This window comes from Gallus gallus, chromosome 1 (genome assembly GCF_016699485.2).
Source record: "Gallus gallus isolate bGalGal1 chromosome 1, bGalGal1.mat.broiler.GRCg7b, whole genome shotgun sequence".
Taxonomy (NCBI): domain Eukaryota; kingdom Metazoa; phylum Chordata; class Aves; order Galliformes; family Phasianidae; genus Gallus; species Gallus gallus.
Window position 1 is genome coordinate 5,773,204 of NC_052532.1, and position 26,113 is coordinate 5,799,316.

Genomic DNA, 26,113 nt, shown 5'->3' on the forward strand with positions numbered 1-26,113 from the left:
GAGTAGTGGGTCTGCTGCAAAATATATTTGGAACCAGCTATCTTACTCCTCACTGTTCCTGATATTACACACCCTCCTCACCACCTCCTGAAGTTCAGTCACCTGCTGCAGGAGGTCCTCCACCTGGGCACAGTTGTTGAAGGAAGCTCTGCCGCTTGTCCCTTCCTCATGTGGAAGGTCTGGGCACTTCCTGCAGCGTGAGGTCCTCACTACAGCCCATCTCTTCAGCAACTCTGTCTGGGTGGAGGCACTGGCTATGCCTGAGTATATGGTGTTGACACCCTAGCTGGAGCTGCAGCCTTTGCTCTATGACAAGTTCCACCATTCTGCCCTGAGGCTCAGGTAGGACCTTCTGATCTGTGCAGATTGTCACAGAATGGCGCCTGGTTGCTGGGTTATGTGTACTTCAAGTTCCCCTCTTGACCTTTGGAATGGCCCTCCTAGACAACATTCTATTACTTATTAAGTAATTATTAATATATATGGTTTAATATTTAACAAAGCTGAAAGACTTACCTGTTTCTTATCAACAACCACTTTTTTTACTCCTTTTCTAATGCGTTCTTTAGAAATGTGTGATGGCTCATACCTTTCACTTCCTCAGTGATAAACTAGATAAAGCCTCACATGAATCCTGCTTTTATAGCCTATTCTTGTCTTCTTTTTCTAAGTGATATAGTGTAGAATAAGGGTCTTATTCTGTCACTGTCATTTTTACTGAAGTATGTGCTATGCCGTTAAATACTTCCATTAAAATAGATATTGCTACTTCAGAAATAAGGCACTACTCGATTTAATGGCAACACTGGTTCCAAAATGTCACCTTGCTATGAGGGCTGAGGTTGAAAACAAAGAAACTACAGATAATAAATAGACATAGATGACAAATTCTATCACTATTTTGTTAAAAATCTACAAGAACATACCAGGAAATTCCATTGTAAGCACTACCAGTGCTTCTGGAGAGAGAGGTTCTAAAATGTCCTTGGACACTGTATGTTCCACTTTGTTCCACTTTCTGTCTACTTTTCATCAACATGTCTGCTTTAAACTGTTCATAACCCAAATATGCTTGGACACACTGGACTGAGCATCCCCTAAAGAATTCATTTAGGTTGTACTTAAATTTATGCTTGCAAGATTGCAATTGCAAGTTGAAGATAATCCCCTCTGGTCAAAGAGTAGTTTCAGCCCATCCATAACAGATGGAGCACATATAACAGGTCCAGCTGAGGAATTTTTTAGTAATCAATATGAGAAGGAATATATTACTCTTTGACAATCCATTGCAAATAAATACCTATATTTTGTTCTCAACTCTATACTACATTAGAGATAAAATTTACAGCTGTATGTGCTTTTGTTTTGTCTTGAGTGTGAATACACAAGATTTAAATTGGACATATTTCAGCATGCCATTTACATGTGTTGGTCTCTACACTTAATTCACAGAGCTGCTGTTAAGATAAAAACAATGTGCTGCTATCACTGCTCAACAGTTGCTATTAGTCTTTAGAAACAGAAGAAGCAGCACATTTGAGTAGTAGTAGTTTTTGGTTGATGACCTTTAGCATATCACAATTAAGGTAAAACTTTATATTGTTTTGTTTTGTTTTGATTTGTTTTTCTATAGACACACATGATTTCTACATCATCTTTTTGTATTGAACTCATCTGCTGTATTTTAGTTGTGCAATGATGATGCGACTGTCCTAACTACTTTGAACATCTATTTTAGGATTAGATGTATGGCTCTGTGAAAGTGTCCATCTTTCCACTAATAACATGACATCTAGATCATTTCTTTATTTTAGAAGGCTGAAATAAAGAGTCCTACTTTCCCTGGAATTACCCATGTATGTATTAGCACGTGAACATATGAATGAATATCTACTTTGAATAGTTTTACTTATTTTTTCAGGTTTGTGAATTTAAAAAAAATAATTTAAAAAAATGTAAGAGTATGATTTTCTTGTTTGTCTCTTCTCAAAGTACTGACATGTTAATGCAGGATTTTCTGAAATCAATGGTTTTAGAATCAAATGGCTAACATTGATTCTTTAAGGTGGGAAAAATCCTTTTCTACAAAAATAAATTATTGCTGCATTTTATAACGAATGAAAAATATTGTCTTTTCTTATTAGTAGTCAAGACTTATATCTCCTAGACATCCCCCAGGACAGATGGATGGCACACATTCAAATGCTCTGAACTCTTAAAAGCTCTAAACCCTGCCAATATCATGACAGAACAGGATTCCTCAAGAATCAGATTATAATATGTTTTATATATGTATTATGTTTCCATTATTATTATAGTTACTATAGTTTTGGAGGATAGTCAAGCTGCATATACAGTTTGTAGCTTGTATAGCTAAGTTGTACATATCCCACCGCCTGGTAATATTTGTCATGATGAAGAATGACAGTCCTGTATTATCCTCACTCATATATGTAATAGAGAGGTTCTAAGGCCTCATTCAGTACATACACCATTGCAAAGCTACCTAACTTAATCTCCTAAACAGAGAAAAGCTCCTCTAGATGATGACTTAGCAGCTTCTCTTCCTTATGCAAAAGTAAATATTATGAATATCCCTGCTATGAGAGTGATGCTCTGTTCTTCAAAGAATTTAATTACCTGAATGCAGCTGTTCCAGGATGCACACAAAGCACTTGGACGATTGGATTTAAACAAGTTTATGATTATTCCAACAACCTACATTTAAAAATATGTTCTCATATTAGTGTCACTGGCTGTATAGTTGATTATATATATATAGTTTTTTTTTTCAAGAAAAGAATTAGTACTATCATTTCCTTCCTGCTGATTAAAAGTGTTCTATACAACTTTTTTTTTTTCTTTCTTTTTCTTTTTCTTTTTTTTTTTTTCTCCCCATAATCTTGAGACAGATTGCTGGGAACAAAAGGTCAACTCTTTGAATTGTCACTCAACTGAGTTTGTCATTTTTTAGATCTGTCAAAAACAAGTGTTCCACTTTAAAGAAATATTATGTCTAATTGCAAGAGTCCAAGGTAATAATCTTTGGGAAAAAAAAGCCTTCATACACTGAAGAGGCAGTTCAAACTTTCTGATTAACTTGTCATTTATTTTAAAGAGTTGGTTTGATTAATATAATGAGGGAACATTCATGAATAGGCTTATGCCCAATGCCATCCTCTAAAGATTTATGCTAGATTGATATATATATATATATTTTTCCTGGCATGAAGATACCGAATTAGTAAATGAAGAAAAGTCAAATTAAAGCTGAAAAATCATCTATGTGATCTAGCTAAATGGCTGCAACCAAACAGAAAATGTTTGAAGAAAGCCAAAAGAAAAATAATTCATAAGGGAAATGGGAATGAAGGTGTGAGGTAAAGAATCACACAAGGAAACACTGGTGCAGATTTAATCTCATCAGCACTGGCAGTTTAGTTTCAGCTACAGAAGTAATAACTGAGCACTGACTGAAGTCACTGGCAGCACGTGCTGGTGCTTGCCTTCACCCACCCATGTAGGCAGCTCCCCACCTTATGGCAGCCAGCTTCAACCTCAGACTAGTTCCCCAGGCCCTACTAAAGGAAGGGAAGAGATGCAGTCAAGAGTCTTCTTTCCTAGGCATAGAAAGAGCAAACACCCCGGCCACTGACTCTAAGTAATATTCTCCTGAGGGGATGAGAGCAAAAGCAGATATGCAAAATTAATAAAGTCTTCAGACTTCAGTCCCTTCTTTATCTGTAAAAGACACATACAGAAGATAACTTCCCTACTATTCTGCTTTGATGAGCATATTAATAACCTCAGATTAGCCAAGTTGAGGTGGATGTCACACAACCAATGGGTAGACATTTCACACAACTTAAAGTCAGATGTATATATGTCTCCACACACACCTCCAAGAGATTAGAGCTTAAGCTTTTCGAGCAAGCTTACTTTGTTAATATTTAAGACAGGTACAGTGATAAATAGCCTCATGAATACAGAGAAATCTGTGGTAGCTATGAAGCTGCTGTTGGTAGAGATAGATTGAGTAATAACTCTGTTCTGGGAAATACAAGAAAGAAAGGGAATGGTGATTTATTAAGTGCAATGAACATATACTGTTTAACAAGTATAGCAAATGGAAGTGAATAATACATGAAAACTGCTAGGCCTTAAATTTAGTGCATAGAAGACTGCAGATTAAATCCATAGTAGTGGAATAGTAAGTGAAGAAGCCGAAGAATGACAGGTTATAATGGGCAGTGAGGAGAGGAATGAACCTGAATATGATTGTGTAGATGTCATAGAGCCTTAGGCACAAGGAAAAATAGACTGACACTTGAAAACCATGTAAAACTTTTTGGTGTAGCTAAGGGGCCTGTTATGTGTTACATTCATAGCATGTGGTGCTTAACTTATGGCTTTGTTCCACACTGAAAATGAGTCATAAGTGCTGCTTCAAGCTGTTTTGATTCTGATGACAACTCTGAAAATATAAAGCAACCAGTAGCTCCCTACAGCAAGCTGTTTCCTGTCCAAATAACACGTCAACCTACCTAACCTCCAGGTTTTCTGGCCTGACAGACTTATGTGGATTTTTCAGGCCCTAACACCAAAATCTCAGATTTGAGCCTAACTTCAAAAATCTCAGTGCTTCCAGAAGTCAAGCTGTGCATGGAACATTAAGAAGAGAAAAATGAATGAATGGCAATCTATGAGACTCCCTGGAAGACTCTGCCCTCTTGAAATCCAACATCATTGATGAGTTTAATTTACATTTCTTATCTCTACAATATCTGTCTGCCCAAACTCTTTCATAAACAAGAAAGAGAATAGCCTGGGTGGAACTGTTTGATTCTTCGCATCTCAAAGAAGAATGTATATCACACTGAGAATTCCTGCAGGGTTCCTCTGCTGTTCAAGTCTGGATTCTCCATTGAATATGGCTTTAACCAGTCATTAAACACTGTTCATTCACAGATTCATTGTTTCTGAAGTCAGCAGGGACCACTGGATCATTTGGTCTGACATATATGTAGTACATGTCATTAAACTTCACCATTTTACTTCTGTACGGAGACTATAAATTTGTTTACATTATACCATCAAAAACATAACTGGAATATCTGAACACAAAGATACTGAAGAGTAGCAATACTGGTTAATGGTCACTGTAGTCTGAGCTACCTATGCTAATACACTATGCTATTAGTCTATGCTAATGCTACCTATCATTTTGTTCTCCTGATCATACTGAAAGACCACCATGCAGCCACCTGCCCATCCTATAGTTTCTAAGCTAAACAAAAAGTCTTCTAAAACTTCTTCTGAGATTTTACTGTGGTGTAGCAAATCGTATTTTAGTGCCAGCATGAACTACACGCACTACTTCCCAAATGTGATGACGATTCCCCTTTGAAAATACTTGGTAAAACCTAATTCATTTGCAGATGTTATTTGATCTTACGCATATCATTTATTAATTCACCTGTATTGTCACCAAGAAATGAATTCAAACCATTTTGATGGATTTTTTCATAGATCTATCTTCATTAGCATTAACCATAGTTCAATGAATTCTAGCCTTTTATATATATATATATATATATATATAAATATATATATATATATATATATCCTATATACATCCATGGAAATTATATCAGATACAAAGAGAACATTAACATTATTTGATAGAGAAGGTTCTCAGCTACAGAATACTATTTTTCAACAGTCACCACCATTACTATGCATTTTGGCTAGTGATCAACAAGAGCCTGCGTGCTGCACTCATAAATTTCTGCACCAGTGGAAGTGACCCACTGTTTCACAGCTGCTATGACAGAGTCATTGCTAGGAAAATTTTGTCCATGCAGTTCATCATTCATCAGCCTGAACAGATGGAAGTCAGAAGGCACAAAATCCAGACTACACAGTGGGTATGATAGAACAGTCCAGGCAAGACTTTTAATGTGCTCCACAGTCTTCAAACTGGTATAGGGCCTGGCATTGCCATGTTGCAAGAGAAAGGTTGTCTTCTCTTGCAAGTTCAAAGCTTGAACTTCTCTGGAAGTTCAAGTCTTCATCTTAGTATCACAATATAGATGTCAGTGTTGATGGTTTGTCCATGTTTCAGGAAATCCAGAAAGATCGCCTCTTTCCTATCCCAAAAGACAGTGCACACCACTTTACCCACAGAGGCCTGCATCTTGGACTTTTTTTTGGATGGGGAATTCACATCTTGCCACTCCATGGACTGCCATTTTGACTCTAGCTCATAGTGATGATGTCTCATCACTGATAATGATGTGATTGAGGAAACTGTTACCTTCAGACTCATATTGCTTCAACAGGTCTTGTACAAAAAACTTTGTACACAGTTCTTTACGTGGGACCTGCCTGGTGCAAAATTTGTGTTGCCACCATCATTTCCAACACACTGAAGCCAATATTCAGTTCTGTACACAGTGCACTGGTCTGTCTCAATCAATGAATTCATGCAGATGAGCTGATTGAGATGCTCTTCTTTTTGTGGTGTGATAGTTGCGCGTGGCCATCCAGAACCTGATTAGTCTTTAACATCACTCTCACCATTGCTGAAACACACCACTCACCACCTCACTCTTCTGACATTCACTGTTTGTTCTCCATAAAGATTAAGCAAGTGACAGTGAATGTCAGTGGGTGCAATTTTTTCCACGTGGAGGAGTCACTTCTACACCGTTGCTTCATACATACTTCCATGTCTGTTGTGTCAGACTGCCTCTCAGCTGCCATCTGTCACATGGCAACAAAATGTAATGGAATATTGGTGGAAAGGCCTACGTAAAAACAGTCACCAAACATAACCTTCCTAACACTCCAACAAAATTCAAGCTCTACTGTGATCAATATGCGTATATATATATATTTCTCCCCCATAACTTTAAAAATATTTAAAACATGATCCTGGAAGCTTCACTGAGCTTCCAGGACGGCTGTTAATCAGTGGAGATAACAGTATAAATATGGGAACACATGAGGCTTCTGCAGACAAGAAAATATTTGAGATTTGAAATTTTCACCAGAAAATAAATTTTTCCCAACTTTTCTGATGGCATAAAAATAACTGATAAAAGAAATTGCTTGTAAGTAGAGCCCAGGACCTCCCTAGTTTAGCAAAAAACAATATATGCTAGAGCCACAAAGGAAGCTTCAATCTTTTTATCTAGTTTTCAAGAAAGGCTTCAGAAGGAAGTAGGCTGGACTTTGGTTTGTTCCAACTAGATGACTGAAAAAGAATATGTATTTTCCTTTCTCAGCCTATTTTTTTTTTTTTCTCTCTCTCTCTTCCTTCAATGGAAAATCATTAAGAAGCTCTTTACAAATCCCAGTCTACACAGGCACTGGACTGGCTGAATGGTTTCTAATCCTCTAATTTTGTACACGCAGAGTGCCTCATGCAGTGGAGCTTTTACTGCTTTTTAAGTGGTTCCATTCTTACTCCCTTACTTCTCCAGTTTGAGGAGATGTACTGTACTTGAAAACACCATCTTAATTATACTTCAATAGCAACTTCATAGTTTTTGTTCCTCTTTCAAGTGTTTGAAATGTGTGCATAACTACTCCCCGAGGTTATTTCTATTAGCCTAATACAAAACTGCTCATCTTCATTTCAGGTGTAGAGTTTTGAAGGAGACGGCAGCTTTCAGCAGGCATTAGTCACACTGAGTCTGCTGAGTAAAAGTAGTTCTGTGGGTGTTAAATGGTGCTAGAGGACTTTGGCCAGATGAGTGCTTCCCAATGAGTCATTCTCATGAGTGAACCCATGGAGTATCAAACTGAAAGATGCCCAGTTCAAAGAGTGTCAAGTGAAATACTGACAGGTGATAGAGCTGTCTGTGAAAGAGCTGTCTGTGATACTGGTTAGCATCAGATGTACATTTCAGTGTGGCCTTTCTCTCTTTGAATAACTGCTCCAGTTCCTGCAAGCTTGCTAAAGTTTACTGAGGACAGGAATCTTTTTCACTTTCCAATTATTTATAAGTAAGAGTTTGGGAGTGAATGCAAGCATATACCCACCAAATTGTACTCAGGAGATAAAGAGTGTGACTGTTGTTATTTATTTTAACAGTATCCCACAGCCAAATGTTCCTTTAAATTAATAATTAAGCTCCTGAAATTTTGTCCTTTATGCCTATAGTAAGTTCATGTCCCTTGAAAAAAATTATTTTCCTCGTCTATTTGAGATTCCTCACTGAGGTCACCTTTATTGTTATTTTTATCACTAGATATGTTGCATTTTTTTTATGGCAGTACTCCAAGGACACAAAAGAGGTCATTTTATTTGGCTTTCTGTGAGCCCCAACGAGCTTGTGATCTAAATAGGAAAATTATATATCCATTTCTGCGACTATTTTGACCTTTCTCATATTGCCAACTTCTTAGATACAGTGGCAATGATTCTCCTGTTGGGCTAATTACCTCTAATTGTGCTGTTCCTGTTACCTTGCTAGTCTGACTTTTTGCCATAAAATGACCCAATATGGACATGAGCGAAATCTTGTTTCCAGACTGCTTTGAGTTGAGGGAGAAGGAAATAGGTGTTCTGGTGGCCAACAGGTTGGCCAAGAGCCAGCAGTTTGCCCTTGTGGCCAAGAAGGCCAGTGATATCCTGGGGTGGATTAAAATAATGTGGCCAACAGGTTGAGGGTTGTTCTTCTCCCCCTTTGCACTGTCCTTGTGAGGCCACATCTGAAGTATTGTGTCCGGTTCTGAGCTCTTCAGTTCATGAAAGACAAGAAACTACTGAGAGAGTCCAGCAGAGGGTGACAAAGATGGTCAGGGGCATGGAGCACCTCTCTTATGAGGAAAGGCTAGGAGACCAGCTAGGACTGTTTAAACTGGAGAAGACTGAGAGGGGATAATATGAACGCTTATAATCATCTGAAGGGTGAGTGTCAAGTGGATGGTTCCATACTCTTTCAAGTGCTGCCCATGAACAGGACAAGGAGCAAATGTCTCAAGCTGGAACACAGCAAGTTCCATCTGAACATGAGGAAAAACTTCTGTACTGTGTGGGTGACAGAGAACTGAAACAAGTTTCCCAGAGAGGTTGTGGAGTCTCCTCTTCTGGAGATATTCAAGGCCACCCGGATGCTCTCCTGTGTAGGGAACCTGCAGGATGCAGGACTAGATGATCTCCAGGAATTCCTTCCAACCCATACGGTTCTGTGAGTTTGTTAGTCTGTAATAGAAAAAGAATCAGTTGCACCTTCAAATGTCAATAGAGTTTTCCAAGTATGTTGTAGAGTTTACAAAACAAATCATTTTGGTAGCAAGAAATGTGAAAGGTTTCTTTATACGGAGAGTAATATTTCTTATATACATTCACAATGTGTAAGAAAATACTTAGAGCATTCTAATTCAGGCCACATGAGGACCAATATTATTCAACAATAGCAGTCTGGATAAGATGGCAAATAGCAATGGAAATGATTAACCATCTGTGTTATTCAAAGCATTCAAGTTATTCAGGATAATAAGAGACTATAGTGTAAGTAGGAATAAATGAAGAATGAAAATGAAATTCACTGTTGAAAAATAGAAGGAAATGCACTTGAGAAAAAACAGTTGTTACATATACGATGACAAACTGACCTGCACCTGTCAGAAATTAGATCATGAAGTTATAATCAATAGAATTAGACTAAGTAGTTGAAAACGGCAGCTTATTATTTAGGAATGGTTAAAAAAATAAAAATATATTATGGCAATTCATAGAAAAAAAGTACAAGATAAAGAGAAAAACTTCATTATCCTTTATTAAACTATATCTTGTAGAAAACAATTCTGTCTCTCCATTGAAAATAAGGTATAATGTAAATAAAATGAGTTCAGAGAAATTAAACAAAGGGTCATGATATATGTACTTTAGTTTGCATGTCAGAAAAATCTAATCCCTTTTAAAACCCTTTATTGGGGGGCAGAGGGGGAGGCGGGGAACTGAATGTGATGTGATTGAAATCTACATGAAATCTACATAACCTTCAGTGTTGTGGGATTGACTGTTAACTGTAAATAGGGACTGGTTAGCTCTCTTCTCCAGCACAAAAACTAGAAGACATTCAGTGGCATTATGGCATAGCAAATTCTATATAACGTATAGAGAGATGTTTCTCTATACAATGAGTGGATTTTTTAAACATGGCTATGAACTCTGTGCTTCTGGATGCTGCAGATGTAGCGCATACACAGGTTCAAAAAGTAACCTCACAAATTCATAGCAGGAAAATCCAATAGCATCAGTTAACTAAAAGTACAGCCTCTTTTCCCTGGAAATTCCTGAACTCCAATTTCCATGGATGCATCACCACATCTTGGCCTGTCCCCTAAACATTTTTAGTCAGAGATCCCACAGAATCCTCTTGCAGAGCTACATGGCCTTTCTGCTTCTGTGTGTGTTAATCTATACTTTCTCCTCCTTGTGTTTTAGTCTTGGATAAAATAATTGTTCCACTAACATAGTCAGATTTTGAAAATGCTATTCACAAATCCAAAAGAGAGAGAGAGAAAAGGGAAATGAAGAAAAAAGAAAAAGCGGAAAGAGGTGTGGAGAGGAGAGGAGAGGAGAGGAGAGGAGAGGAGAGGAGAGGAGAGGAGAGGAGAGGAGAGGAGAGGAGAGGAGAGGAGAGGAGAGGAGAGGAGAGGAGAGTGGAGGGGAGGGAAGGGGAGGGAAGGGGAGGGGAGGGGAGGGGAGGGGAGGGGAGGGGAGGGATTATTATCTTTATCTATCTGTCCGTGTTGTGTTCCAGTCTGTTACAGGGTTCAGCTCTTTCAGGTGATGGATGATTATCTGGACTCTGTTGTGGACTTAAACTGAAAGACTCCAATGTCTGCTGTCTTATCCCTCCTCGCCAGGCAGAAATAACTACTCCTTCTGTTTTGATGTATCTAAAGAGTAAGTATACATCTATCCTAGATTTTTGCTTGGAATGTAGAGGACTTCTCTAATCCAGTCCTAACTTAGGCTAAACAAGCAAGTGTGTGGACTAGCTATACAACCAAAGCTAGAGACCTCTCCAGGACTGTGAACTTGGCTGTCCTAATGAGATCGGCTGTATTTTTGCCAATTTTGCTATCTGCTACCTTCCCAGTTTGTAGTAGTGCTGATCCTAGGCACAAAAGGTATAAATGAGCTCAGTTGTTCTGATATCTGACACAGCAGTATTTGATCTGAGACCTTCAGAGCTACAAGTATGCACAACTGTCTTACACTGATGAAACATGCTCACTACAGACAAGCACAGAGGAAACCTGCATCGTTCACTCACCGGAGAGGTGATGTGAAGATCTCATCTGTCTTGACACCTCTAGTGAAAAGAACAAAACTTACTTTTCAAAAGAAAGTGAATGATAAAACCTTCTTTCTCAAACTGGATCTCAAAGCATCATCAGTGTAACTCAAGTGTAATCTCCCTTGTACAGCCTCATTAAGTCTTGACTTGCTTGAAGGAACATATTTAAAGAATCCAATGAGACATGGTGCACGTGAAGTAACCGACTAATTTTAATATGCTGGCCAATACTTGTGTACAGCTTGACTTGAAAATCATCAGGTGCCTTTGGTGAGAACATCTGTAATCCATGGTCATGAACACCCACAGACGTATTTTACTGTGCTGTGCAACCCCAAAAATCCCACAAAGGGAATTTATATAGTACTAAAAAAGGTATTTATAATTGTGCTAAAATACAAACTGTTATATTAAACAATTTTTTCAGTGAAATTCTTAAAGCATGGCAATCAACAGCAAAATATATTTTTCCATTGATTCTCCTCTTACTTGGCCAAAAGTGCAAACCTAGTCTATTATGACAATGCTTGTTTTACAGATTTGAAGAAAAAGCATTCCCTACACTTTTGCCACTTGGAGAGCAGATGACAACTTCCTACATTTTCTCATGTCACATAAGCATCATGTATCACTGTCAGGCAGAAGGTGTTGCTTGACTGTAAAATCTCCAGTAATCACAAGAGAAAGCCAGAGAGATAATCAGCAAGGCAGCAGTGAGATAGAATAGATAGATCGATCGATCGATCGATAGATAGATAGATAGATAGATAGATAGATAGATAGATATTTAATTATTTCTCACAGCTCTTAGGTCATTGCCTTGCTCCATGACTACCCATTAAAAAGATGTAGTCGGTTTGACCTCCTGAGGCTTGAAAGCATACTTTTACTGCCATGATAGGTTATCTTGCAGTAGTTTGAATCTGACAAATAAGTGTTAATTACAGAACTATCGTTGATGAAATATTATATTAAAAAATATCAGATTTATTAAAGAATTGCTTCCCCTCTTTGAATACTGCTTTGTCTGACTGCCTCAGCTCCTTCTCGAAGTGCTTTCCAGAAGAGAACTTGCAAAAAAATATTTAAGGTATTCTACCTCTCTGATAAATAACCTCAAACTGCCAGGAAGTAGCAAAGGCTTTACTGGGTCTGGACACTGAGCAGATCCTTTGCTTGGATACTCTTTTGTTCCCTGTACCCATTCCCCTGCTGAGCATGGAACATCCATCAGTGAATTTAAAACTTGAACACTTGCTCCTACGTTTTAAAAATGCCAACTGTTGCCTTCCCTCAGGAGATAGTGTTTCACAGTGCTGACAAGAGATTCTGAATTGAAAAACTGGGACTGATTTGAGGGTGTTAGTTTGGAGATCCAGAGTTGAGCTGGAGTTATTTTTTAATTAAGAGTGTAAGTAAAGAAGAAAAAAGTAAAAATATTGAAAATATGATATAGATTTATATGGGATTATGGTAGGAATAATACTTTACAACTAAATAACTTCAAAAATACCCAAATGATATGGCAGTTCAAGGACTGCTGTTTTATAATTTTCCTATTTTTCTGTGTTCTTTTTTTTTTCCATTAAGAGCAAACTATCAATGCTAACAGAAAACATGGACTTGCAGAGTGGTAAAATGTGGCAAGATTTTGGCTTGAAGAACGGGCCACCAAAAAGCTGTCTTTTGTGAATAACAGAATTATTAGCTCAAACCTTGATGCTTGGCTAAACAATTTTATTCAGGTGCCATTTACCAAAAACCTGTTGCCTCCAGCAATCCTTTCTGAACTCACCTGAACAATTTCAATTATATTAGCACATTTCCTCACACTTAGTCCCTGTGTGGTCCTGTAGAAGACAACTATTCAAGCAGAGTACAGGGACAATATCTCACAAGGCGTGACTGTACAAGTGAGACCAGAGAAAATGGGCCATAAGCTGGAATTCCTAAAATGAAGTATCCGCATTTTTTGTTTCTATTTCCACTTCTTCCCAGATGTGACACATGGCATCAGCAGTTGTGGAAGAAAACATGAGATAATGCTTCAGTTATTATGAGCATGCCTCAGCTTTTCTTGCCTCTCCCAACCATGGCAAACTAGAGTCCCTTCTGCTGCATAAATCTTTGTCATCACCTGCATAATCTCAGACCCACATTTACACCTTTTTTACCTGTTGTCTGCAATCATATCTGTATTCTGTAGTTAGAGACCTCTTAAATTCTACCACAAAATTATTAAGAAATACATCCAACAAATTATTTAACCTTATCATTACTCTGGATAAAAAAAAAGTATAAAAAAAAGAGAAACTCTTTTCTCCTCCCAGTCCATTCAGTCTATCAGTGTTCTAGAGAAGTTGTTAAGAGTTCATGGAAAGGCAATTGCACAGTGCTGTAGTACACTTCATTTTACCATGAGTGTTATTTCTGCTTTTGGGTGTTAATGCAATTGAGATTCTGACACAACCACTTATAATGGATGAGTAACTGGCAAAGGCAGACTTAAAAAAAAAAAAAAAAAAAAAAAAAAGCCTAAAAGCAGCAAATCTAGTAGAATTCTGCACCAGCAGAACTCTGATAGGTCTTTGGAGAGATATATCACTTATGCCCATGAGAGGAATAGTCTAACATGTCACAAAGTGAGGAGACATTTCAAAGAGCATTCAAAGTTGAATACATTTAATTTAATTTGAATGAAGAGATAAAGAGCACAGAAATCCAGGTGTGTACATTGAGGCGCCTACACATTACCTAGAGTATTTAAAGATGCTATAGTCAATGGACATCTAATCAATACAGTTAGTGAAGTTTACTGATCTGCACAATTGACTAAATAGAAGTTGACAGCATTTTTCATTGAGATTGTTATTTTTCAAGACTGCTAACTGTATTGACGGTTGCATGTGTTACAACTCACTCAATGACACACTCCTGATTCCTGATGCCATTCAGTATGAACTAAGGAGTTCAAATCATTAGCTTGGCCTTAGTAGATATGGCACAGTGCTGATGGGAGATCCATGTCCTTCTGGACCAGCATCTGGTGAAGCAGCAGGGTAATCTAGGGCATTTCAAACATCCCAAAATGCATGTGTCTGAGGGTTCTATTTGGTTATTCAAACATAGCCATCTAAGTCCATTTCAGATTTCCCAGGATATCCCATCTGACACTCATCTGCCCTTTCAGGAAACTATGGTTCTCCCATGGGTCTTGCATTACACCTTCCAGACCTGCACAGATGTTCTGGATACCCCAGGGCATCTCAAATGACAGTAAATGCCGAGTCTTAGGCAACTAAATCGGATCCTTAGTGAAGGTTGTATGTGTCCCTATCTGAACCATCTGTCTAGACTTCTCCTATTGACAACATAATCACTAGAATTTTAAGTACAAACTACTTGACCAAAAGCAAGTATTTAAATTAGAGTATGATTATTAACTTTTTTCTCTTCTCCCTTGAATTTTCCTTTGGTCATTTATGCCTAGTGGAAGTAGAAATACATGTACAAGGCCTTGATTACTGTTTTGATTGGATGACGTTTCATACATGTAGTTTAAATGGAAATCATCATACAAGAAGGCAAAAGGAAAGTTGGGTCCTTTATTCTTGCTATCTTGGCACAGTGGTCATATTTGATCCCAGATAATAAGATTTACGTATGTGAATGGAAGTAAAATCTGGTGAAGAATACTCTAATGAATTTATATTTTTGTCCAATGTAGTGAATAGGCTGTTAATCTCCAGTAAAAAGCACTAAATCAATTTATTTAACTAAGTCTTCTTGGTATTAAAATTGAAGCAATCTTTTATTTTTTATATATCATTCAAGTCTGAAGAACCTATCTTCCAAGTTTTTCTGTTTCTTTGACTGGCAGAAGGATCAAAATCACATGTAATGAAAAATGAATCCTCAAATCTTGATTCTCAGTATTTCACAGCACTAATTTGACATTCTTTTGCTGCTTCTTGGTAAATGGAGTGGCCTTTCTGACTTGAAAACTTGACAAAAGTTTTGTAGAAATAATACTTGTTGCTTTAGATTTTGCAGTTAAGTACTGTGTATTATTGTTACTTTTTTTTTTTTTTTTAATAATGCAGAGGAAGCCAAATTGAGTGATTAAACTCTGACCTGTATCTGTAGGAAGCAATTTGAACAACCTCTTTTAAGAAGTCTAGCCTTCTCTGTAGCATGCACATAGCTTTCATTAACATTAAATACAGTTACATGCACACACCAGGGCATAAGCTTCTGAGTATATATTAATTAGCTAAGAAATGATCTCATATTTATTCTCCTTGAAGTTAGTGTTTAGGAACTTCATTTTGGCTTGCCACCTTCACAACTTCTTGAGAGTATGTTTCTTCAGTTTCCTTTAATTATTTCAATTAGCAAATTTCTTCAGTGACCTGCTTCAGTGCATGCAGCCATTTAAAAGAAAGAAGGTTCTGTATTGTAACCACAGTAATTTACTTTCCCTCCATGTCTCTTTAGTTACCAATCCCTATAAGACTTTACCAATATTTTAACACTGCTTAATTAATAAGATTAGAAGAAATTAATTCTGGGTTTGTAGTCAAAATTACTTTATGGTTGTAGAAGTTACATTTTGGAAGAAAATGCAGATTACTTGTTCATGTCTCATATGGTCTATCCAAAAGACACTGCTTTCTTTGTAGCAGTTAAGCAATTCAAAACACCAAGCTGTGAAAATAAATCAACATAGTGATACAAGGGGCTAGCATTTTACATTAATCATGTCTTCTAAATGGATCACTTACAAATAGAAATTACTTAATCACACTTGGATTTGGGTTCAGGATTTCTAACCAGCTTTTCCAAATCACAGCCTTAATCCAGCCAGGTTGTAATTTGTGAGTGTTTCAAATCAGCTGCTATAACATTAGAATTAAAAGTGCAAGTATTTACTAGAACTGATAATAATAGGTCCAACAGTAATGGAAATAAAAATCATTTTGTCTTATTTAGATGCCCATGATATAAACATCCACTGTAGATGTAGTTTCCCCAACTCTCTGGGAATCAGCATATATATTATGCAATATACCTCACTACCTTAGATGTGAATTGAGGGGAAGACTATAAGCATTGTAAGAATGCTCTAAGTGTGAGTTTGGATTAGACAACCCCCCATGTCCCCTCTAACCTGAAATATCTGTCACTCTTGTGAACCTTTGAATAACTATTTGTCTGTTTCCCTCTTTTGACTGTAATAATAGTCTTGTTGGTTCTCTCAAACAAAGCAGGTTAGCTTAGACAAAGCAGTTAAAGGTTAAGTGAGATATCATCTGTCTTTTTCTAATTTTTACTTCTTTTGGGGATATTCAAAATAGGAGAAAGATTCTTTGTGACTGTGTAATCAGTTTAAAAATTAGGCAGTAAGCTCGTTTTTGCATACATTTGATGTATAAATTGGTGTTTTTGGAGTTGATATTTTCTACTTTTGCAGGCATGCAAAAGAAATGAGTTATGCATTCACCTTGTGTAGACTGAGTTTTGGCTCAAACATGCAATGGTTAATTCCAGAATCAGAGACATTTGCCCACCTATTCCATGCTTATACCTCTCATCTATCTATCTATCTATCTATCTCTCTATCTCTCTATCTCTCTATCTCTCTATCTCTCTATCTATCTATCTATTATTTCTCTGTATTTAAGTAAAAATAATACTGTCCTTTACTTTCAGACCCTGATAGTGATGCAGGCTTAAACAGAAAGAAGGCAAAGTTAATTAATATTTCCTTTGGGAACTACCTTTTGGCCTGACAACAGTTATTTTAAAAATAGCTTCCCTCTGCCTGATGCCAGTATTATCACAGGTACAGTTCTCAGCTTGACTGTCCAGATCAGAAATGAAATCTTTGTGTTCAAGAGATGAATTCTGTATGCGCTGCTTCCCTGTTGTGTTCAGACAAGTTCTTTCCATAGGCTGTGTGGCAAGATTTTGTGGGTATTGTTTTGCTTGGATTCTGTATATTTGATCATGCTTGTCATACAAGAGTAAAAGCTGAGGGCATGATGGTGGTGAGCCTTGAATATATGTGTATAAAACTGATGTTCTGCTTTCCTGAATCTGCTCAGACAGTTTTGGCAGGCTTGTAGCACTTGAATTTGTATTTCTTTAACAGAAAAAGAAAAGCAAAACAGCCAAGCAAACATAGTTCAAATATACTATTGGATATGTCTGTTTTCTAGAGACCCCTATTAGTTCAGAAAAATCCTTCTAGAGCCCTACTTTAGTTTAGGCTTTCAGTAAAATGGGCATCTCCTTATTTTAAAGACAGGCTCACTGCAGTCACAGGAAGGGATACTATCTGTAGGTGACACAAGCTCTTCCCAGAATTTGCCACAATCTTACTGAGCACTTGAGAAAATAGCTGGTTTCACCCCTCTCTGAAAAGTAGGAAGGCCAGCCTCATAAACTAAAATTTGTATTTACTGATGTATGCCAAGATACATCAACTCCCACTGAGTATAAGAAAGAATCACAAAACTCATGTGCATTTTACTGTACCTTATTTATATCACTGTCCTGGTACTCAAAAACTGCAGTGTGTGCTAAACCACAGCACACATTCCCATCTATCCAGAAACACAGATCAAAGGAAAAGTCCATATGTTTAAACATCTGCCATGATGCTATATCAGAACAAACCTTTCTTCAATTATGTTTCATGTTGGTGCAATGCTGAAAAGGAGAGTTATGAACTTCTCAGGGCACACAGAAAAGGTGAGTAGTGGTTGAACAGTCCATTGAAAGAAAGTCTGGACTCATGGATTTTGAGACTTAACTTTTCTCTCATCTTGTTTCCCAGAGATTTCTACACAAAATTAAAAGGACTGAGAATTTAATATTTAAGCCACTGAAGGACAATGAAAAAAAATCAAGTTCATTTATGTGATTGCCAGTCTGTATAAAGCTGTATACAAGGTGGTGCATTTCAAGTGTACTGTACAGCCTACTTTCTTTATAGGGATGTTTTGATGATTAATCTTTGTGAATCATTATGAGATCTTTAGATAAAAGATGTTATGTAGTATTCCATAAGGCCTCGGGCATGAAAGCATCATTAATAATTTAACAATAAAAATATGGTTACTCTAGAGGCTATCAGATACCTCTGGTGGTAGAAATACCTACACAAATAGGTACTGTAACATTGATAGAATAATTTATTTGATGAATTTCTCAGTATTTTCAAATACACTTGACAGTGTCTTTCATTATTCACCTAACTTGCATATCGCTGTTAAACTGTTATCTCACAAATGTAAAATGCATACTTTAAATTTTCAGAATTTCACTTAATGATGGAGGGTGTTCAGAGAATGTGGAACACTTACCCAAATGTTCTACTAAGGGATACAAAATATTATAGCCATTTCTGAAAAATTTCTTGGTGAGAACATTGCACCAAGAGCTTACCGAGCATATAATTCAAAGACTCAGAAATAGCTATGGGGAGTATCACTAGCTTTCTGATGCTAGAAACAGTGACTCAGTCAACAAGGCAGCTGCAAGTTATCCATATCAAGTTATATCTTACATTAAGTTCAGAACATGAAGTGTCTTGAAGACATATGATTGTACTGAACTGCATATTATTTAGAGCTGACTCTGAAAACTCACATTCATCCACCATACAGAAACCATTTGGTCTGGAATCGTATCATATAGGTCACACCCTTCAAATCCATATTAGCCCAATTTAGAGACAAGGGTGTGGTGGGGGACCATGTCAAAGGCCTTGAATAAAGAAGCCCAGGCAAATGACATCAGTTGCCTTCTCTTTGTCCACTGATAGGTGAGGCACAACCTGCCCTTGGTGAATCTGTTCTAGCTGTCTTGAATCACCCGCTCATCACTCATGTGCCTTAACATGTCTTCCAGGAGGATGTGTTCTACGTTCTTACTAGTCACAGAGGTGAAGCTCACCAGCCTGTAGTTCCCTGGGTCCTCCTTCCTCCTTCTCTTATAAATGGAAGTGATGTTTCCCTTTTTCCAGTCACTAGAAACTTTCCCTCACAGCCACAACGTTTCAAATATGATGGAGCAGCTCAGCAACCACATCAGCCAGCTCTGTTAAGACCAACATGAAGCATTATATATAAATGCTTATATACTTTGTTTTGGCTGGAATTTTAGGGTGATGTTGGATAGGTCAAGGTTCACAATTTATCTGTGAACGAAAATGACTGTAATGGAGAGAACTGGCCTGTCCTAACATCTGCTGTAGAGACATGAGTTTATATAACAGCACCCAATCTTTCCTGCAGCAATCTAGACTATGTACAAACAAGACTTTTACTAGACAAAAAACAGGCATGGGCAAAGTAAATGACTTTTTCAAGGTAATAATAAAGGTTACCAAAAAAGGTTTCTTTCTGAGATAGTCTTGAATGTCAGATCACCCAAAATGACTTTTAATGCTACAAACCCATCCTTTTGTGGATAATTGGCTTAGTTGAAATGGTTCAGAGGCCTTTAGTAATAGGTAAGGTGAGGCTGAAGATTTCATCATGGAAAATTGTCAAATACTCAGTAATCTCTAGTATTCAAAGACACTGCCATTAAAATATTCTCTTAACAAGAGCAGCATTGTTTTATTTAGCAATGGAATAAAGAATGGATGTGACTTATTTGTTTTTGCTTCTTTTCACAGATGATTATATAGTAAAGTTGAAGGAGACCCTATTTTTTAACACATCAAAGCATTTGTTTTACTATTTAATTCTTTGGTACTGGCTCTCCTGAGGCCTCTGCTGCTATAAGCTAATGCAAATTCCATCAGGAAATCCAACAGGCTTAGTAAACACTGAATATTAATTCAAGATGTTTTTGAAAATGCATAAACAGCATCAGTCCCAAAATCCAGAGCAGAAGCAAATAACACTGATAAATTGATATGTCAGAATTTTATGTGGAGCACTGTTTTGGCCATAAAAATTAGGTTTTTTCTTGCCATGTTGAATGATCATGTTGTGCTATTCTAATACATTAATTCTAAATGGTTGAGAGATATCCCGGCTTTCCCCATGTTATACCCAGGGCTCACCCAAATTGCTAAGTACTGCTTTTCCTGTGTTGACTAGTATTCCTTTCTCTAGATTCACCCATGAAACATATTTTTTGAAAAGAAGTAGTTTTGTGATGAAGGACACAGAATAGAACTTAGGAAGCATACAGTTAGTCTTCAAGTTTTATCAAGCATTCTGTTTAAGTCATAGCACTGCAATTCTTCACCTATGAATGCCTTCCTTCTCTGCTCTTGTCTAGATAATAGATGGCTTAGGAGAAATGCTTTCCATACTTCAGTTAGCAGAATAAGATCCAACTGTCAGCTGTTGCCTCCTAGAAAAATGTTTTCAGATTAGGCCCACCCTACAACAAATTTCATTATGAAATTCAGAACAATCAGAATTAAGTTAAGAAACTTTCCAATCTGCAACTTAAAGACAAGAAAATACTTGTCACTGCCAGGTGTTCCAACATCATCTCTAAAGTGACTGATTTTCAAAATGCAGACTGTAGCTGGTATCAGAATAATATATGCAATTCTCTTCTCTACTAAGTCTGATGTTATTTAAATATCTTGTGTGGCTCTGAAGTTGCTGGGGATATATTGTTAGAAATTCTGGATGCCAGACTGGACATCCAAGGAAAACAATTATTGCTATCTGTCAAAGGCCAATTGACTGAGAACAAAGGCTGTTTTTTGTTTCTTTCCATATTTGTTTTCTCTGCTTCATTCAGGGACAAAAGTAGGTTTTATGAATATTGAGATGCATAAGAAGGATGCATTGGCATGTAGCTTTCTTTATGCATCATTACATATTCATCCTGGGGACATCTCTTATATAAAATAAGATTTTGTAAGCAAGGATCTCTCTCAAAGTCTGAAAAGTATCTGAAAGCTTGAGCTTCTGTTATCCAGGAAAATCCTCAAATTCTGTTAAAAAATACTCTTATATAGAGAATGGGAAAGGAAATCAAACTGTGTAAGCAAATGTTTCACTAAATGTAGAAGATCTAATGATATACAGAGACTCATCTGATAGCAGCAGATGATACAGAGCAGTACTCATTCTCTGGAGAGCACAGCTACTATCTCTGACATTCTAAAGATTAAAAAAAAATGGCAATTTCAATATTTTATAGGCATCTAACACTCGCTAATGCCTGGATTCTTTCTGGCAGTCCACAGATGAACTCATGCTGTCTCACAGCTCATTGCAGATATTCACATAAATGCCTGTGAAACCACTAGCAATTGCCCAATTGTCCAATGTGACAATCAGAGCTCTTGAAGCCACAGGTTCCATTTTGCAGGATGGAAAAGAATTGTGATGCACTCTGACAGCAAAGGAACATCTTTTGCTTTCTGTATTAACCTTCCTTTTGGAGAAACTGGAAGACACATGATGTTTCCAGGGTCTATTGACAACAAAAGCAGTTTGGTACAGAGTTGTACTCAATTTTTCTCTAAATATAAACTCAGACCCAATATTAGTGGTTATATCAGTTTTACACCTGGGTATATTCTGACAGGTATTTTGAGGACAACAATTTCTGCACTGTTTTTATAAATAATAATTCAATTTTATTTCTCTCATACTGTCAGTTCTAATTTGGATGAAATATTAAACAACGAAGACACCAAAAACATTTAACTAATAAACACTGTTTAGTCTTCAGTTTACAACTAATGAAATATTCCCTTTTTAGTAGATTACTTGTACAGTTATATGTCTTCCATTCCTCCCAGACAGAGTAATGAAGGCTAAAGCCAATGTTGTAGTAGTTATAAAGTCATTTGCTGAATTTCAAAAATAGACACTCATACAATCGCAGAATCAGAGAATTGCAGGGGACCTCAAGTGACCATTGATTCCAAGTCCCCTGCTAAAGCAGGCACCCTATACTAGGTCAAACAGGTAGGAGTCCAGACAAGTCTTGAATATCTCTATAGAAGAAGACTCCACAACTTCTCTGAGCAACCTGTTCCAGTGCTCCATCACCCTTACCATAAAAAAGTTCTTCAGCATGTTTATATAGAACTTTCTATATTCAAGTTTTAGGCCATTACTCCTTATCCTATTGCTACACACTTCTGAGAAGAGCCTGGCTTCATCCATTTGCCTCCCATCTCCCTTCAGATATTTATAAACATTTATCAGATCTCCCCTCAGTCTTCTCCTCCCCAGACTGAATAGACCCAGGTTACTCAGACTTTCCTCATATGGGAGATGCTTTGGGCCCTTTATCACCACTGTGACCCTCCACTGAACTCCTGGGAGATCCCTGTCTTTTTAGAACTGAGGAGCTCAGAACTGGACACAGTAGCCTGAATGTGGCCTCACCAAGGCAGAGTAGAATGGGAGGATCACCTCGCTCAACCTGCTAGCCATGCTCGTTTTAATGCACCTCAGGATACCACTGGCCTTCTTGGACACAAAGGCATACTGCTGGCTCATGGCCAACTTTGTACAAATAATTCTGGTGTTCAAACACTAATATCAATTAATGAAAAATTTATTCTATTTTTGAAACAAAAATGAAAATAATAATAATAATAAAAATACCAGAAAATGATTCAGTCTGGTGGGTTTTGTTTTTTGTTTGTTTGTTCCAAATGAAATGTAATAATCATTCTTCTGATAAGAGCAAAATCTAAGTTAAAATACTTATATAAAATATTTCAACATTTTTGTTTGTTTGTTTTCAATTTTGGTTTTGACAAAAAAAATGAGAGAGATTTCTGGGAAATTTAGATGGAAAAGGAAATGTACTGTTCATTTTAGTTACTTCTCATGCTAAGAATGTACTATAATGAATATCAGATAGAAAAACAATGACAGAGTAAGATGTATTAAGCTCCCTTAGCCACCTTGGGAGTCATTAGTAGAGATGATGACAAAACTAATGACTTCTTGGCTTCCAACCTGATGTTTCGAGCAGAAAATTTCTGTATTTTCTTAGAATCCAGAAGTGAAATGTCTTTGTTCCAGTATATGGGTTGAATTTTAGTTACCCCAAAGTTTTAAAGTTTTGCAGGTGAACATTTGTCCCTATTTTAAGGAATTTTCTTTAACTTCTATTTATCCTTAGCATCTCCAATGTCCCTTTTTTCCTTTAAAAGTATATGTGAATTTATGTAAGACTTCCACTCATGGCAATCGTCACAGAACAGAATCCAGAGTACTTTAGATATAGAATGTATTGCCTAAGGAATTTTCCAGACAAATTGAAAATGTTACTAATCTACTATCATATTTTGACCAATGAAAGTCACAGGAGACAGTTTCATGCAAGAAAGATTGTGATATTAGAATTAATACTAAAATGATTCCATTGCACAGAAACAGCAATCTTTAAATACTTAGGACTACTCAAAGATAACTTAAAAATCTGCATCTCTTATGTCAGATGTGTCTATTCAAGTCTCAATGGATAAAAAAAAAAAAATCCCCTATTTGCATCAATTTTTTTTTTTTTTTAAAAAGGCAATTTAGACTCTGAGGAGAGAATTTGGTACCTTGCACTATCTATATTTAAAGATCAGCGGATAATATTTATTTACCCTTAATGGAGGTGAATAATTGGTTTCCATATTCCACATTTTACTTGAAAGATGTCGGTGTTTTCTATGGTGGGATGGTCTTTGAAAAAGCATTCAGGGCCAGGAGTGGTTCTGTTTCCAAAAATGTGTCTTGCATAGTACAATAAAGATAATAGGTACATTTTGATTCTGCAAGTAAATTCTCAAAGCTGAAGCACTGAATTAGAATGCAGGGTAGTGTGTGATTTTTATTTTGCTTTAGCTCAGACAAATTTGCTAGAAACGCAATACAGTCTATATACACTGGTTGTTCTCCGTTATATGACAAATAATATAACAAAAAGAGAACCAGGGTGCAGGAAAGATTACAGACTAGCTTTTCTGCTGTTTGATATAAGTTATTCTGTATTTAAATGATTATACACTTTTACATCTGAAGATGTCATAAAGAATTACTGATTTTTTTTTTTTTCAACAGCTCTTGAAAGTGAAAACTTTCATTTCCCTTTCACAGAATTACAGTGGAGAAAGGCTTGTCCCAGTCACAGTAGAGGTCTGTGAAAATCGCATCCTACTTTGAGTTCCATCTGCCAGAGGACTCTTTCTGCCACTCACTGTTCTGTGATGGTGTTAGCTTGATCTGTCATTACATACAGGTTGAAGATTTGATCATGGTAGTCCTTCTTACTAAAATAATAATCACTCCATAGCTTCTCTCCTCTTTTTATTTTAGCTTTAGTTTTCATACTGCTATATTTTTCCTTCTCTTTGTACTGAGTTCTGCTTACACCCTCCTCCTCTCTTTATCTAAGCTTTTCCAAAAATACCAGCATTTAAGAGAGACTTTCAAATGGTATAACGCCTGAATGAATTCAGAATTAGTTGAAATCTCTGGTAAGAGATCATCACTAACTTCACACTTAAAGGTAAAATTTATTTCTCAGCAAAGAGCAATAGGCAGAGTAGCAGTAGGCGTACATCAGTCTTAAGCTCTTTTTTAAAGGTGTCATCCTTAATTTGTAACAAAAACATTATAAAAGGTTGGCGTCTTTATTCCTAAGATCAAGCCTGCTGAGTTTATGACATTCATATAAAGTAGCTGTTAGAAATAACAACTAGGCTCAAGGAATTTTTTACCAGATATTTTTCAGAAAAATTTGTTTCAGACTGAGAGGAAACATATTGGAAAGCATAGGAAATATGATGTTCAACTATTTGTGTGTTTTACTTTCATTTGATTTTCTAATCACTCCTGTTTATACTGCTTTGCCTAGCTAAACGTTAATCTATACGTTCAGGAAGTTGTCAAACTCTATTGTCAGGCATTTCAGCAACACACAATCATCTCTTCATCCCTTAGTTTCACCCATCTCAAAGTAAATTGTATGAAATATTTTATATTTGTTATTGTATTTCTGAAGTCATGGCTCAAACTGTGCTGTTTTCTGAAGCAAACTTCTTTAGTGAATTCCTGGGAAGTCTGATTATCCTCATTGGGTCTCATCATTGGGTCTAATCCTTATTGCTAATGTTAAGTCAACTCCTAGATGTTATTATTCCACTGTATTGTTTTTGAACATGTGCTGAAAAAAAAAAAGTGTGATGAAAATACAGAATAATTTGTACTGTGATTAGGTGCTTTATTATTAGCCTACACTAGCTTTCTGGGCCGTCTCTACAGTCAAAAGAAGGAGATGTATCTTTGCCTTAGTTATACCGATCACTACGCAATTTTGGGGAAACCTAGGTGATTGATAATGGTTAGTTGTCTAAATCTTTGTTATATTTAGAAGAGCACTTAATAAAAATATTTCAAAGATTTAGTTAATAATGTCTTGTCTGGGTTTCACTCAGAATGAATTGAGTTAGTACAGATCTTTTTCCTCAGTGCAAACTTAACTAAGAAAATGTTTGAGGATTACCTACCTATCCAATTCTTATTCTCCTGGATAATTCAAAAGGGAATAAATACCCAGAAACAGCATTATGACAGCTTGTGAAAAAACATACATTAGAGAGACTTTGGCATCCAGGCTGCTGCCTTGCTATGAGGGAGAGATATTGCTGCCTAGTCTGTGTGTTGATCTGTATGAAATGGTTTTTCAGTATGTTTCTTGGTGGTTTGAATTATAAAACTACTGGCACCTTCAGAATTGAATCTGGAAAGATGCAGAGCTCCATGAGCTCCCAGTGCTTGCAGTAA

The 26,113-nt window shown here is 36.8% G+C and overlaps 1 long non-coding RNA gene across 1 annotated transcript in view; it reads right to left on the minus strand.

The window, feature by feature from the left end:
• Positions 1-7,949: 7,949 nt before the first annotated feature.
• Positions 7,950-26,113, minus strand: part of LOC107054917 — a 36,146-nt gene continuing 17,982 nt past the window's right edge. Inside the window, exon 8 of the long non-coding RNA XR_005842306.2 lies at positions 7,950-9,214. This is a non-coding gene — a long non-coding RNA (uncharacterized LOC107054917). The remainder of the gene's footprint in view (positions 9,215-26,113) is intronic.